This window comes from Bidens hawaiensis, unplaced genomic scaffold, assembly GCF_021521415.1.
Source record: "Bidens hawaiensis isolate Kalapana, Puna unplaced genomic scaffold, B.hawaiensis_p1.1 tig00040189_1, whole genome shotgun sequence".
NCBI lineage: Eukaryota > Viridiplantae > Streptophyta > Magnoliopsida > Asterales > Asteraceae > Bidens > Bidens hawaiensis.
Genome location: NW_027505657.1, coordinates 140782 through 158237, shown reverse-complemented (window position 1 = coordinate 158237; position 17456 = coordinate 140782). Strand labels below are relative to the sequence as shown.

Here is a 17456-nt window from a genome sequence, read left to right as displayed (position 1 = left end):
TAATGATTTACATACTTCCTTATTAACTTATTTACTTTAATATTAACGTTTAAACTTTAATATTTGAACTAATAATATAACATTTTAATTAATTTATTGTTATTATAAAAATAATTGTTTATTATTCACGTTGACTACAAAATAATTAATTAGAAATAATTCAAATTAACTTTAACATCGGTTTGTTTATAAATTAAGGAAAGTCAAAGAATAAAAAATGTTTTAATGGGATAATTAAATTATAATATTTATGTTTATGAAGTTATTTAAAACAATAAGGAAAGTCAAACAAAATAAATAGTATTAATGAGATAATTGATATTTTATTTCGGATCTCCGATAATGAGATTAAAACACGCAGGAAAAAAAATATAGTCTCCAAATCTATACATTAATATTAACAATTAATAATTCAAATAAAATATGTACATGAATATTAACAATATACATGAATATTAACAATTAATAATTAACAAAATAAAATATACATCAACATTAATATTAAAATCTATACATACTATAAACTCATAATCATTCCGTTAAATTAAATTATATGAGTCGGCAAATACCTGAAATAATAAGAAACAATATTAATAATTAATAACCTGAAATAATGATTGTATAAGCCGGAAAAAAAGATTGTATAAGCCGTGACACTCACCGGAAAATGTTACCGGAAAATGTTACCGAATAATGTTACCTGAAATAATAAAAAATAATATTAATATTGATATACGGAAAATGTTACAGAAAAAACTTACAGGAAATTCTTACCGGAAAAACGTAATAATAGAATATAAGAATTTGATGAACAAACTGAAATGAAATCTTCAGCAAATTAAACGTGTAAATAACCTGAAAGAATGTAAAGCAACAATTGTTATAGGTATAAAACATAGCCGGAAAAAAATTAACGGAAAATCTTCCAGGAAAAACTTACCGAAAAAAACTTAACAATGGAATATAAGATATTTATTAACAAACACAAATGAAATATTCAGAAAATTAAACGGGTAAATAACCTGAAATAATGTAAACCAACAATTGTTATAGGTATACGACATAGCAGGAAATAACTTAACGGAAATCTTACCGGAATAACGTAAAGCGTCCACATATAAGTAGAATACCCGTTTATGATTTACAACCTAAACTGATTTTATTTTAATAAAATCAGTTAACAATGAGAATAAACATAAAAAAGTTAGAAGAAATAATATCCGGAAAAAATAATATGGTTGCCGGAAATTAATTTATAAAAGTTTACCTTAAATCGGAAAGAATAACTGGAAATAATAGGATTAGAGCGGCGATTAGGGTTTCTGAATAGCGGCAGCAGACGAAATTAAACTAAAATAGAGTATTTGAAGTTCCGGGTTAATGGGTTAAATGGATATCCAAGACCCGCGAGAAAATAACCTTAAATGGGTCGGTTGGTATTTTAAGTAATAGTCTATATGTGACATCTAGGTGGCAATGATGTGGAGGCCCTAGAATTTGACAAGTTAAAATTATTGCTTGCTTTAATAGTATGCATAGATATGTTGTGAAAGTGAATTTGTTTTAAATTGTGTTGCGAAACGCTTGTAACTCAAATGATATTAAGGTATTGAAATGTTGTATCTTTTGACTGCTAGTGTTGAAGTCGTAGAGTGAAAAAATTGTTTAAAATTTTAATTTTTTTAAATTTAGAAGCAGGTTTAAGGGTGTGAGTTTAGACATTCAAAAAAAGGAAAAATAAAAAAGAACTATGTACACATAACATATATATAATTATGTGAATTTATTTTATAATTATTTATTAGTGGATTTGAGCTTTCTTTTAGTAGAATATCAGTTATACAAAATCAGTTATGTCCAGATTATCAGTTATGTAAAATCAAATCAGTTATCTCCAGTTTCGTATGTAAACTCAATTTTGTATATTTGTTAACCATTTGAATGATTTGTGATAGGAATACTCTCATAAATGATAAAATAAAAACTCGTTTTAGGCTGACTCTTGCCCATAGATAGTGTTGCAAAAATCCCGACTAGTAACTGATTAATCGCTAGTCCTCTCTTCAGGGCTAGTCGGCCACTTAATCGGTCAAATCCGGCCAAAATCGGCGGTTTCCAACACGTGTTCAGTTGTTCGCTTTTGATACTCACACAGAGAAGTTTACTAACACGACCTTCCCAAAACTTCCAACAAAAGCCTCGAATGGACTCTTGGTTGTCATTCACAACGACCTCAACATATCACGGTTTATCGTATTAAACCTTAAATTTATAGAAGATGACACGTCACACATGGACAAAAATATGATTACCCCCACCTCACCCCCACCCCAATAATTCCTATACTATTAGGGTTGACCATAACATACATCAATACAATCGGCATGTTTATGGTCATATCAGATGATGGATTTACTAATGAGATATACACAGGTAAGAATGGCAACGAATTGTACTATCCTTTGTTGTACTATCAAGGACAAAACGTCATTATTTATGCCAAGACTCTAGCAACTCCATTATAAAGATTTTATATTCTTACAAACTTTGACTTTCTAGCTTTATCATCCCCTTTAAATCCTTACAAAACCCGCAAACGTACTTTATCAACAAATATATCACAAAACACTATATATATATATGCATATATGCATATGTTAATACTTTTGTGAGAACCCCCCATACCAATAAAAAACAAAAAGCATTCAACAAACCATAATAATATGTGGTGGCTCGTTCGCACTGATAACCCGTTACACACCACACCAAACGCCACAAACCAATACGAGTCGATAACATGCGTGAACTCGCAGCAACGCGCGAGCACTTACATTAATTACGAAAATATGCATTTAGTTACAATATATCAATCTTTTATCATTTTTATTATTATTTATTTAATTTTGAAACGATCACACTATCATGTTTTTATTGAAGGCGATCAAAACTACATTAATGGTGAGTAATTAGTGTTAAATGTTGTAGGGGAATGTCACTAATTAATTGGCAAATTAACTTTCATATTAAATATTGAAATATATGTTAGTGTTAAATTATAAGTTAATAATTAATGCCGATCAAAACTACATTAAAGGATCGTGAAAACGATCGATTTAAATCTAATATTGATAAGACATAAGTTATTAAAAATACTATTATTATTATTATTTGCTGGGTGTGTGGCTCTTCAACAGTCAACGGCATGAATAATTCCCCGCAATCTCTGCTTTGAGAAAATTCCCCCCAATCTCACATAGAGGTGGTCAAAAAAACCGGTCCTCGAACCGGTTTGCCGGTTTAAACCGGAAACCGGTTTTTAAGAAAACCGGTTTTTTGTAAACCGGTTTGACCGGTTTACAAACCGGCGGTTTGTATATCGGTTACACAATTTGGAGCCTAAACCGGTTTTATAACCGGTTTTAAAAAAAACCGGTTTTTTTTAATAACCGGTTTTTAAAAAACCGGTTTTTTTAATAACCGGTTATTAGAAAAACCGGTTAACCGGTTTTTTTATAAACCGGTTTTTGACCGTTATAAAAAAACCGGTTAACCGGTTAAAAACCGGTTTTTTCCCGTTGAGTAACGGCCATATAGCCGTTTTTTCTTATTTTTGACCGTTTTTTTTTTTCCCATTTTACCCCCACAAACATCTATATATAGCTTAGGTTGGGTATTGGTTAGATCACACTCGATTATACAACTCCAAACACTCTAAACGTTTATTACATACGCGATTATTTTGTTATCTCACGCTCAATTGTACCACATTACCACTCCATACGCTCTTATTTCGTAGTCGATTATCATGGCCTCCCAAAGTGCTGCTTCATCCGTCAACATGGGTGCCTCGAACACGGGAGAAACGGTCGTTCGGGTCATCCCCACGAAACGAAACCAAGATGTTTGGCATCATTTCGACCTATGCGAAATGTCTAACGGTACCCAAAAAGCTCGATGCAAACATTGTTTGAAGTTTTATGGCAAAGATGCAAACTCCACTTTAAGAGCGCATGTACAAAGGCCCTTTTGCAAGGCCTTGAAGGACGAATCGGGAAGTAGTTCGCAGCCGGAGATGACGAATCAAGGAACGGTGTTTACGTACGACCTTGAAGAGGTACGTCAACAGTTTTCAAACTTTGTGATTCAAAATACACTTCCTTTCAACCACTTCGACAACCCTCAATTCACGTCGATGATGCAAAAGTATGTTCAACCACGCTACCAACACGTAAGTCGTTCGACCCTTAGAAGAGATTGTCTTAAAGCTTGGAAAAACGCTAAATCCGAACTAATTTCATACTTTTCAAACTTACAAACTGGTGTAAACTTAACAACGGATGTGTGGTCGGTACCTAATGGTTCGCCCGACTCATACATTTGTGTGACGGCTCATTGGGTTGACCCCGGGTCGTGGCAAATGATGAAACGAACCGTTGCGTTTCAATTGTTTGATTACCCGCACACGGGCAGAAATATTTTTAAACTCTTGGATAAAGTCATTCGACAATACAAGATTGAAGATAAAATCTTTTCAATTTCGTTTGATAACGCGTCCAACAATACGGCCGCGGTTGGCCATTTAAAATTAAAGTATAAACCTATTTGTGATGGAGCGTTTTTTCATAGCCGATGCATTGCACATATTATCAACTTGGCCGTGCAAGATGGGTTAAACGTGATCGAAACGCAAAGAAACAATTTTAAAAGAATGTTACGAGATGTTTTTAGCAACAATAAAACATTTTCAAGATACAAAAAATTTTGTGATGAAGCTAATTGTCAATGGTTGGGGCCCAATTGGGATTGTCCAACAAGATGGAACTCGACTTGTGATATGTTTGAGAAAGCCATCCAACAAAAAGAATCACTAGTTGCGTTTCATCAAATAATGTCAAGTAGGGGTAAATGTGCACCGTACGATCCTAGAAACTGGTTATTGATTGAGATCGTTACGGAGGTACTTCAAATTTTTAAATCTTGCACAACAAGTTTATCCGGGGTTTACTATCCAACAAGCCCCATTGCTTTACCAAAAATTGCTGTCATGTGCACAAAGTTGAGTGAACTTCATTGTAGGGGTGCACCTTATTTTGATATGGGTGTAAAAATGAAAGAAAAATTTAGAAAATATTTTCAACAACTACCCGCTGTTTTGACATGTGCTGCTGCGTTAAACCCTTGCATAAATGTTGGTGGTGTTGAAGCTTTAATAGAAAAAATTTGTGATGAGCTAGAGTTAAACGACGATCAAAACCCCTATTATAACCAAACTTTAAAGAATGCTTTCAACACCACCTTGTCTAACATGTATGATGTTTACCTTACAAAATACGGGTCGTCTTCCCAAATTCATGACTCGTTAAGAGCTGTTGCCCAATCCCAATCCCAAACCGACCTTGAAATGGGGATGTACTACATGATTTGGGAAGACGCCGGTAAACGTCAAAAGGTAAACACCCCAAGCAGTGAACTTGGAAGGTATGGTGGTACCAACTTTGTGAAACACATGACTCCAGATGAATTTAGAAGTCTTGATTTGCTGGCTTGGTGGAGAGGTAAGGAGGATGAGTTTCCGATCCTCGCCGCCATGGCCAAAGATTTACTAACGGTCCAAGCTTCCACGGTAGCTTCGGAGTCTGCTTTTTCTGTTTCTGGCAGGGTTATATCGATTAGGAGGACTCGACTCACTCCACCAGCTGTAGAGATGTCTATTTGCTACAAGGATTACTTGGACGCTTTAGATAGGGCACAACATCAACGCTCACTCGAGGGGGAAATGGACTATGAGGCGGGCTTGTATGAAGACGAGGTCAATCAAGGACACACTCAACCAATGACCGATGAAGAAGCCGCGTACGACGATTACCTAAGGAATAGCTCGGGATCGGGTAGCGATGAAAATAATGAGTAAGAAACAGCAAGTTGTTAATGTAATCGTGTCTAAGCATTCTTTAATGTTTGTATTTTTGAGTTACGAATATGCGATAACGATTTAATGTTTGTATTTTTAATGTAAAAGCTATAAATGAAAGTTATGTATTTTTGAGTTACGAATATGCGATAACGATTTAATGCTTGTAGTTACCGGTTTGCCTTGTAGTTACCGGTTTGTTTATACTGTGAAAAAATAATGGTTATTTAAAAAAAAAAAAAAAAAAAAAAAACCGGTTAACCGGTTAGACCGGTTATTAAAAAACCGGTTAATAAAAAAACCGGTTTATTAACCGGTTCTAACCGGTTCCCAAACCGGTCGTAACCGGTTTGACCGGTTATGGTTTTCATGCACAAAAACCGGTTATTAACCGAACCGGTTTTTTTCCAGGACGAAAAAAACCGGTCCGGTTAATAACCGAACCGGTTTTTTTAAAAAAACCGATTTGTGCACCTCTAATCTCACATTGTAGATGGAAATTGCTTTCCATTTATATTATTAAATGAATTTACTGGACATTAAAAAAAGGTAAATACAGTGGTGTGGTTTAATTTTTTTTTTCAGCATTCAAGTAATATTAATTTTAATGACTTTGTTAATTAATTTAAAGTTCCATGGTCATGAACAATTTTATATTTCATTAATAACTTTTGCTCTTTGGCTTTAAAAATGTAATTACTTGGCACCTTTTAACTATTAGTCAACATTCATAAGTTAATTTTAATGAAGCAAATTCAACTCAAAATTAATTAATATAAAATTTTATGGTCATGAATAATTTTAGGTGCTGCTAAATGTATCCCTCTTTACACCATTTTTACTAAATATACGCCACACTTAACTTATTAGATAAATTACTATTACCTCTTAACATTATATATGTACATATTAGTCCCTACAACATTTTTTCCACTTAATAATCTCCACTCATATATCAAATTAAAAACTATCAAGTATTACTATTAATTTATCTTTTTTAGTATTAATATTGTAAATATTTATAATATCTATTTTTTTAATTTTAATAGTATATATATTTATAATAACCTTATTTTACCTCTTTATCTTTTACAAAATAAACCCGAAACTCAAAAACCTAAAACCCTAAACCCGAACTCTAAACCATAAACCCGAAACCATAAACTCTAAACCCAAAAACCTAAACCCGAAACTCGAAACCTAAACCCGAACCCTAAACCCGAAACCCTAAACCCAAAACCCGAAAACCCGAACCCTAAATCCTGTATCCTAAACCCTGAAACCCGAACCCGAAACCCGAAACTCGAACCCTAAAACCCTAAACTCGAAATCATAAAAAAAAACACAACTTGTAAATAAATAATATAAAATCTTTATTTTTGTGCTAATTTGGTAATTATATGATTTCAAGGGTATTATGACAAACAACCACGTAGGGTACGTTTAGGCTGACCCATAAATTTATTTTTCACTAATAACTTATGCTCGTTAGTTTTAAAAAAATAATTACTTGGTACTTTTTAAACTTTTAGTCAAAATTCAAACATAAACTAATTTTAATGAAGCCGAATTTACTCAAAATAAATTATTTTCAATTTTTATTGTTGACTTTAACATTTACTTTCATCGACATTTCAATAAACAAACATATGTAACCGAGTTGTATCAAAAATAAATTTTATAAAAAGTGTGTTTTTTAGTATATAATGTATAATCATGTTAATTATTATCTATATAATGTATAATCATGTTAATTATTATCGTTGTTTGTTATTAGTTACGAACAATGAAAACTTTTAAACAAATACTACTTTTATATTTTTTAAATTTATCTTTGTCTTCATGTTTAATTCTCCATCTCAATTTCAGTCTCAATCTCTACCTCTACTTATTTTTATTTTTGAAAATTTTGATTTTAGTTATACAACTATCAACCATGGTCAATATTAATATATGCTAACAACCTAACTACTAATAATCCTAATTTTTAATTTTGTTATCAACAATAATCTCAGTCATATAGATCGTTAACCTCATTCATTTATGATGATGTGGCATATGATGCAGCCAATGACTTGAATTTATTAGTTTATTTTAACCTAAATTTTCTTATGAAAATACTAAGTTTGCATATAAAAAAATTAGGCAAGTGTAGAGTGTAAAGTTACGCCTCAAGACATACAACTAAAAAAGATGTAGGTCTATCCAACGAGCCAAGGTAATTTAAAGTTTAAACCTTTTTAATACACTTCATCTTCCTCAATTAACCATAATATCAGACTACGAGTTGTGGGGCTTCAACATAGGCGGAAAAAATGATGTGGTAAACAAGGAAATGGTAACAGGGTATTAACAAAGTGTAACAGGCCATCTACCGTCGCACTATAATATTGTCTGTTTTGGCCTGGACGAACCACTATCGCCTCATGGATTTGTTTTAGGTTGTCCAAAAATTTGAGAAATCAGGAATGAAATTGAAAGAATGAACATGAACAAAAGAATCAATTAGATCAGAACTGAGAGGAAATTGAAGATGAAAGAATCATAGACGAAGGATCGGGGAGCTATGACAGCTCTGCTACCATGTAATTGAGAGAGAAATGTGTAATCTTTCATTACACAAAAAGTTGTTACAAGCCCTAGAATATATACACGAGATGAAAAATAACAACTTAAATAACAACTCAATAATGGAGAAACTAATGGTGTTAATCTTCACATCTATGTAATTAGGTCCTTAATTATATTTGTTAACGGGCACTACTATATGCAATTTAGTTTATTAAGTTAGTTAATGATCATTTAATGCACAAGACAGTTGATGTCGGTTTAACGTTAAGCCGCATGTTATGGTTGTGTTAACCCTCATACACTCATGCATATATTTCTTTTAATTGTATTGTAATATTCATATTGTTCATTAGAACCGATTTCTATTCTTACTATGCATAGTGTAAATTATATTAGTTCTATTTTATATCCAACATATTGGTATCAGAGTGATACATTAGGGAAAGATTTTGCGATCATCAACGTTCTGGTTCACCACAAATGGAAACAAGACAAGAGAATGGAACTCAGATACTGCTACCATTGCAAAATGCAAGGCCACTTATTCGCAGACTATGGATTTAAAGAACGTGACGAAGCTGCTGCATTAATTAATCCATGAAGTTGTGAACTATGGATCAAACAGGAAAAGATGAAACTTTGAAGTTCACGTCTTTGCCGGAACAAACATAGGTTTATGGAACGACACATCGCATGTTCATTTCAAGTTAAAACTAATATACCTGTTTTAAATCATGTTTTCTAAATATAGAAGACACCTTTTGTGTCGAACCCTCACTGGAGAGAATAATTTTCTACTCGTCCAGGGATTGGCTGGGAGAAATTAGCTTAAATGTTTTCGATAAAACTTTCTACACGTACCGGATTTAGATAGAAATGTGAACAGCTACGACTACAAGGTTTATATATAAAATTTGAAGGAACCGCATGTTCAAGAATCGAACCGAGGAAGATAAAGGGAAACAGTTGCAACTAAATACATTAATCTACATGTTAATGTAGAATAAGGTGAGTCTCCATCTCACAAAAAAAGAACGATTATAAATTAGAATACTACTAGTTCCTTAAAGATCCAAATATCTATACAACTTTTCAAATTCCACACTCTCTCTTCCAAAGACGCTATTGCATTTAAATGCATTAACCCTCTGGCACCATTGTATTCGACATTATGCCTTTAATGTTACAGATTACTCCATCAATTACATCATTAATTCATGTCTCTGTTAAATTCACCCCAGACACTCTGTTTCAACACATTCTCTCAACTCGCTCCTCCAATTTTAACGATTAGGTATGATTCTTCTCAATGATTACTACTGTATATGAAATCAATTAGAAGCCCTAAAACACTGTCAATTCTAATTGATCTCCAGCTAACATTAGTTAGGTTAGACTATGTACTAATTGCATTTGGCATTAACATGGTGTAATGAGGGATGTCAGTGCTTTCACAGACCCTTTGAACAACGAGCATTATCTCTTTTTAATTAGCCTGGTTACATTCCAATTTCTCTAATTTTGTTGAATCCCAATTTTGTTAATTTATATCTGTTATATTTCCTTCAAGTTAAACCATTTGCCCTATTTTTATATCTAGCAATAAGATTCGACTGTGATTTTCAGTTTAGGTGAGCATGGGTGATGATGACAATGGCAGCAAACGAATATGATATTTATGTTGGTCATCCGTTGATAATGGTACTATGTGAATATGCACGGTGGTGAACAACATCATCACTCAGGTAAAATATTTTATCCATGTTGACAGTAAACATAGTTGTTATTTCTCTTGTTCGGTTGTCTAATTCTGATTTTAGGGTTCATTTACTTTTATAGATTCACATATGTTTAAGTAAGACCCGTTTGTGTTTTCTAATATTGGGTCACTTCTTATTGCATTTAAATGTTTAAGTTTGTCCATCAGTTTGCTCAAAAGTAGTTTCTCCAGTAAGATCTTATAGTCTTTTGAACGCCCCCCCCCCCAACATCCCATATGTTAAGGGTGTACGTGCCATTATATTTCAGTTAGTTCTATAAAACAAGTTCCATAGTTACATTACCAAAGCCGTCCAATGGCAATGACCAAGGATTAAAGCATAAAATCAAGTGGGCTGTGGACCTTTACAATTAGATTATGAGTTCAGTTCTGAAGACATACTCCTATTATGCATTGACCGATTTTCGGGGAAAAAAAATTATAACAAAAGGCTCCCTTCACTAACATGATTGGGGATTAAACTTATCTATTTGCATAAACACATGCATACATAACGAACCTTAGCAATTCAGGAATAAGTGACCAATTTGTATGAACCATTGTAGTTATTTAACAGAAATGTAAAAGGAAGCTTGTTGTTATAACACCAAAGATGTAAAAGTGCTATTCTCATGCAAATTTGACACCAAAGATGTTAGTTACTTTCTATTTATTTGTTTGTTCTATATGCTGCGAATACGGATTTGGTGCAGTGGTTGAGTCTGTTCTCGAAGGCGAAGCGGCAGCAGAACTATTTTAGTTCTTCGAATTTGATTGGAGAGTTTAGTCAGCTTGGCATTGGAGCATCGTTTTCGGAGAGTCGTGTGTCGCTTCCGAGTGTGAGTCCAACGTGTGAGATTGAACCGAATCAGTCCCTGAGGCACAATAGCGAGAGAGTTCCGATGCCTAAAAGCATTACGGTTCGTTACAAAGGATACTTGAAGTCAATTCTGCCTCAACGACAGACTCATCAACAGATCCCCAATGCTCCGTTAGGTCAATCGCTAAGTTGTTAGTCGGGATTCTTACAGTCATTACTTGTTATATGATTAATTTAGATCAGATTTCCGTTATTCACTCATAGAATTAGATATCATTAGTCAATTTTGTTAAGTAATTTTAACTTTTCATGAGTCAATTTCATAAACACAACGAATAAACTTTTAAACCAGAATCCATCACAAAATTCATGTGGATTATATACATTCATATTCTGCACATTTTACTTTACAGTTTACAATTAAATTCATGTATGTTGCTTAAAATGGAAGAATCCTTTATTCCTTTATTCATTTTTTTCTAACCTTACCTAATAAAGCAAGTTGCTATAATTATGATTTCAACAGCAACGTGTGCATGTGCTCGGGGAGAAGAGAGCTGCAGAAGGATTGGGGTTTGATGTCTACAACCAGCGAATGTCGAAAACCGAGCTGTGTAACAAGTTGCAGGAGACTGGAACCGGTCCTTATGGAGATAACTGCCACTTGGCACATGGAATAAGTGAGCTGCGTCTTGTGCTTAGGCACCCGCGCTACAAATCCGAGGTCTGTCGTATGGTTCTTGCTGGTAATGTCTGCCCTTATGGTCACCGTTGTCACTTTCGTCATGCTCTTACTGATGAGGAAATACTTATGGCTGTCAGTCCACGCTACAGAGGTTATGCATATCAAGGGCGGTTTTTACATTTTACAATATCTTAATTTCATGAAAACTAAAATAAGTGCAAATATGTGTAGCTGGAGTAATTAAGTATACAGCTTAGAAGTGAAGTTTAATGAACTGATAAATGATGATTATACCATTTACAACTTAAGATGTTATGTTACATTTCTGGATTAGGTTTATGTAATTGATTTTGGATGTCATTTAATTGGAAATGAAGATGGTTACTTTTAATTGTTTTAAAGCAATAGTTGAAGAATTGGGATGCTGCATTTGTCTCTATCATTGTCTATTTTGTAGTTTAAATCATATAGTTTTTGTCCAATTGGCTTTCACTTGTGTCACCAAAACATAAAACGTTGATAACCTTTGGCACCAACTAATACCTTTCAAGTTACTAACGCATCCTTTTGACATTGCATGATGCAACCCAAAATAACTAATTATGAGACCCAAAATGTTCCCTGTTACATGATTTATGATTTGAAATTGCATTTGATTTAGGTTATATTGAAAAAACCCCGTATTGTTAATCGAATCAATTTTGGACACGTTATACGCTATCATGTCGTTTGTCTTTTCTTTGACTGCTTTGACTGCTTAACCTAACGGTTGAATCAGCATAGTCATGGAAATTAGTACACTTAGTTCAAGACATTCACAAAGATTTTATAATTCAACATGTAAAAGATTTTAATGTGAATATAATGATTCAAAATTGACTTTATTATATACAAATCACTATGAAAAAAAAAACAAATTGATCACGATGTCTGTAGAAAGTTTGCTGGTAAAACTTTGCTCACCTCTTGTATTGTATTCAAATGTATATACATTGATATATGTAGATATATGAGAATGGGACAATGTCCAAACAAATTTTACGTAATGGTGAGACCCATGATCTGCTTATTTTTTATTATGAAATTGTTTATTAATAAAAATATGTTTTTGAAATAGGATATTAATTTTTAATATATCCCTATATTATAGGAATTTTCATATCAAATATATGATGAGATGAATTTTTAATTTAATGGGATGTTATAACCCGTTTAAGGTAATCTGCGTTTGGTGAGACCCATACACATGAATTCGGGTCAAATGCATGAGAAACATTCATTTACAAATAAAGCAATTTGCTGGCTTGAGAAAAAATAAGGAGCTTTTAAAGGTTTCATTTATTATATATATATATATATATATATATATATATATATATATATATATATATATATATATATATAATACATTTTATTTTATTTATTAGTAAGACAATTTGATAATTACATACTAAGACAATTTGATAATTACATACTCGTCGCAAAGCACGAAAAAAAATGTATTATATATATAATACAATTTTATTTTATTTATTAGTAAGACAATTTTATTTTGTATGTATGTGAAAGTATCGACGCCGTCGAATGTCCGTCACGTCTTCACCTCAAACCAAACTCAGGATGACCAAGTCGTTGTTGTTGTGTCTCCGCCGCAACGCGCGGGCTCACCTATTAGTGTTTTCAAATATGGTTTTAAAAACAAAATTTATGGACATGGTTCAGTGGTTTCTTTATTTTCACCTTATGACATCGAATCGATTTATGTAATCATATCACAATCTTAATTATTGTACACGTACTATTATATGTAATTTAGGGTATGTTTGGTTAGAAGTAATGGAATGAAGAGGGAATGGATTGAGAGATGGAATGGAATGAATAAAGGAATGAAATAGATCATTACCATTCTTTTGTCTTGTTTGGTTAACCTATGAGAATGAAATGAATAATTACTTTATGTTGTTTGATATTCAAAAAAACTATAGCAATGAAATAGAAATAAAAAAAATATTTCTATCCCAAAATATATTTTTTTTACAAAAAAAAAAAAAAAACTGGAATTGTGACGGTGGTGGTGATAGCTCCAGTGAAAAAAATGGTGGCGGTTAGGCGGGGTGGTTGTGGTAGTGGGGTGGCGATAGTATAATGGGTAGTGATGTCAATGATAGGGTGGCGACGACAGCGGTGGTGGTTAGGCAGCGACAGTGGTGATAGTGGTTATGGTCAGGTGGTGGTGGTAGCGTTGGTGGTAAGGTGGTGGTGGTGGTGGCGACGGTGGCGGTCAGGGGTTGGTGGTGGCGGCGATGGTAGTGGTGGTTGTTGGTAGGTGGTGGTGATGTTGAGAAAGCTGGGTGAGGGAGGAATGGAATGAAAAAAAAAGGAGGGTGGGAAGGAATGGTTTTGATGGAATGTGATTCCATGTGTAATGGATGATTCCATTCCATTGAGTAACCAAACACCACTTTCTTCATTCCCACGTAATGAATCATTCCATTCCCCTTGTCATTAATGCATACCAAACGCTACCTTAGTTAATTAAGTTAGTTAACAACACGATCAAAACAGTTAATGCCGGTTTAACGCTAATTAAGCAGCCATTTGCTGAAGTTTTCTTTGATATTAATATACTTGACTTATACAAAACATACTTTAATGTTTAATTTTAAAGTGTGTTGACTCATACAACACATATAAGAGTCGTATTACTATACTAGCTAATTAAGATCTTAATATTTCAAGTAAGTTCTTGGTTAAATATTCAAAAGCAAAAAGAATAGAGAAAGTTAGTAATTTGATTCCAGAATGCAACAATATAATCTTTGTTACAATCAGTTCTTAAGCTACTCTACCAATTTGATCATTTTCTATGATCAGAGTTGCAATGTTCTAGACTAATTAACAAGCGATTTAGCCGTTGGGAACGATGATCGCAGTGTGATTCCACACAGTCCTTCAGTGGCATTCACATCACGCTGCATCATCATATATCCATCCATACCCACTCAGGGCCCCATGAGTTCTTCACTAGCCAATACTTGATGCCATCAAATGTTCCATACCCAACCAATGTAACATCATGGGTTAAATTTGTACCGCAAGATTTTGTAAGAACACCACTTGAGTAGTAGCTGAATTCGTCACAACTTGCATCGATGGATACTGATATCGGTTGCTGGGACACAGCATTAAGCAGCGCTGTTTCATTGTTGGGCGGTACCATTTCAAAACCGGTTGCTAGCTGCGCGATTTGCCTCATAAACCATGTTGCATGTTTCATTGGCTGCATCGTAAGGGTAGCCAGTTTCGGTATTTATACCAGTTTTAGCAATATAATCAAAGGCATTTTCCTTAAATCCCCCTAGACATTCCTTCCACAGCACCGATTGTCGAAAACGCCCAACAACTTCCTGTAAAAATTAAATTACAAGTTATTTTGAGTATATCTCATTTCTGTAAATGTATATCGAAATAAAAATAATAATAATATAACAACAATAATAATTTTTTTGAACAACAACAACAATGCACCACATGTTTTTAGATTTAAGAAACCAATATCAGACTGAACATGTTGTTATAAAAAAATTAAATTAAATATAAAACATGGTTTAATTACCACATGCGCCTTGACTCTTGACTTCTGTAACGGCCCCTTTCTCCCTCCAGTCCAAGCTACTTGGCACTTCACTCACACTTTCATATTTAAACGATGTTAGTTGTGACTTCAAATTATATGGCTTCTTGTGCCCCATAAAATAGGTCTTGAACTCGTTCGTCGTTCGGTCTGCAAATTGGTTGATAGCCAGCTTGTAAGACCGATCTCCAAACGAGTTGAATGACTCTACGAATTCAACATTTTTCTTGAATATGTTGAACCGCATTTCGTGTTCCGCATAAGTTTCGTACACACGACCAAACTGAGCAGTCCAGAGATCATGCTTTTGTGACATGTATGCGTCACGCACGGTTCGAGAAGTTATTTGACACATACACATGACAAGAATTATGAAAGACTGAATTAGCATTCTCTCTTGTGACAAACCCATGGATTGGAATGGATAACAGTACGTTGTTGGGACAAATGGTACATTGTTTTGTTACAACTAAAAGGTATATATAAGTTAAATCTATGTAAGGTAACATTTTTATTAGTAGAAAGGCTTATTTTGTTCCCCGTAATCTTGGCGATCGATAAAATGAGCTGAAAGAAAGCAGCCCACTTTTTATAGAAAATATTTTGATAATTATTTGAATGGATTAGTTTTGTAATATACAGGCTTAATTATTGCAAATATGTTGTGAAAGTGAATTTGTTTTAAATTGTGTTGCAAAACGCTTGTAACTCAAATGATATTAAGGTATTGAAATGTTGTATCTTTTGAGTGATAGTGTTGAAGTCCTAGTGTGAAACAATTGTTTAAATTTTTAAATTTAGAAGTAGGTTTAAGGGTGTGAGTTAGACATTCAAAAAAGGGAAAATAAAAAGAACTATGTACACATAACACAATTATAATTATGTGAATCTATTTTATAATTATTTATTGATGGGTTTGAGATTTCTTTTAGTAGAATATCAGTTATATAAAATCAGTTATGTCCAGATTAACAGCTATGCAAAATCAAATCAGTTATCTCCAGTTTCGTATGTAAACTCAGTTTTTTTTCTTGTTAACCATTTGAATGATTTGTGATAATATCAGTTATATAAAATCAGTTATGTCCAGATTAACAGCTATGCAAAATCAAATCAGTTGTCTCCAGTTTCGTATGTAAACTCAGTTTTTTTTCTTGTTAACCATATGAATGATTTGTGATAGGAATACTCTCATAAATGATAAAATAAAAACTAGTTTTGGGTTGACTCTTGCCCATAGTGTTGCAAAAATTTCGACTAGTCACTGATTAATCATTAGTCCTCTCTTCACTAATTAATTTTGGGCTAGTCGGCCAATTAATCGGTAAATCCGGCCAAATCGGCGGTTTCCAACAGGATTCTGACAAAAAACAGAGGCTTCCGGCGAAATTCCGACCAAAATCAACGGTTTGCGCGAGATTATAGCAAAAACCAACGGTTTCAAGTGAGATTCCAGCCAAAATATGTTTGTGTATGTATAAAACTGAAAATTACATATAAAAATTTGTGCGTGTATATATAAAACTGAATATTATACATTAAAGTCCGATCTGATTAATGCCGACTAATCGCTAGTCCTCAGCCCACCTCCCAACATTTTTACAACACTTCGCATAGATAAATTTAGAGTTAATTATATAAATCATCACATATGGTCAACAATGTTTTGTAGGAATTAACCACGTGATGGGCTTTTTTTTGTCGTTACTTAACGTTTTTTAATCTGTTAAAAACATGGGTGGAGTTGTCTTTTCACACATAAACCTTGTTTGAAGCTTGGGCTCAGGCTCATCTGTTAAACGAGCTTGCTTTTAGGCTTGAGCTCGGGCTTGAGCTTGTCTAAGCTTGGCTCAACCAAGTTTTTTCACGACTTGATCTCGAGTAGCTCAGCTCGTTTGCACCCTGCCAACATGGGAGTAACCCGCCGGCTTCCACCACCTCTCGACAACTTGGTACGGAGACATATCATATTTTCCTTCGACCTAATAACTTCTCCGGCAGCGACGACTTATGTGTGTTGACGATGAGGTCCCATTGATGCAATAATGCTGCCTCCTCGTGAAACCCCTTCGATTT

At 33.7% G+C, this 17456-nt stretch overlaps 1 pseudogene; it reads right to left on the bottom strand.

The window, feature by feature from the left end:
- Positions 1–14637: 14637 nt before the first annotated feature.
- Positions 14638–15792, bottom strand: LOC143614544 (senescence-specific cysteine protease SAG39-like; annotated as a pseudogene).
- Positions 15793–17456: the final 1664 nt, after the last annotated feature.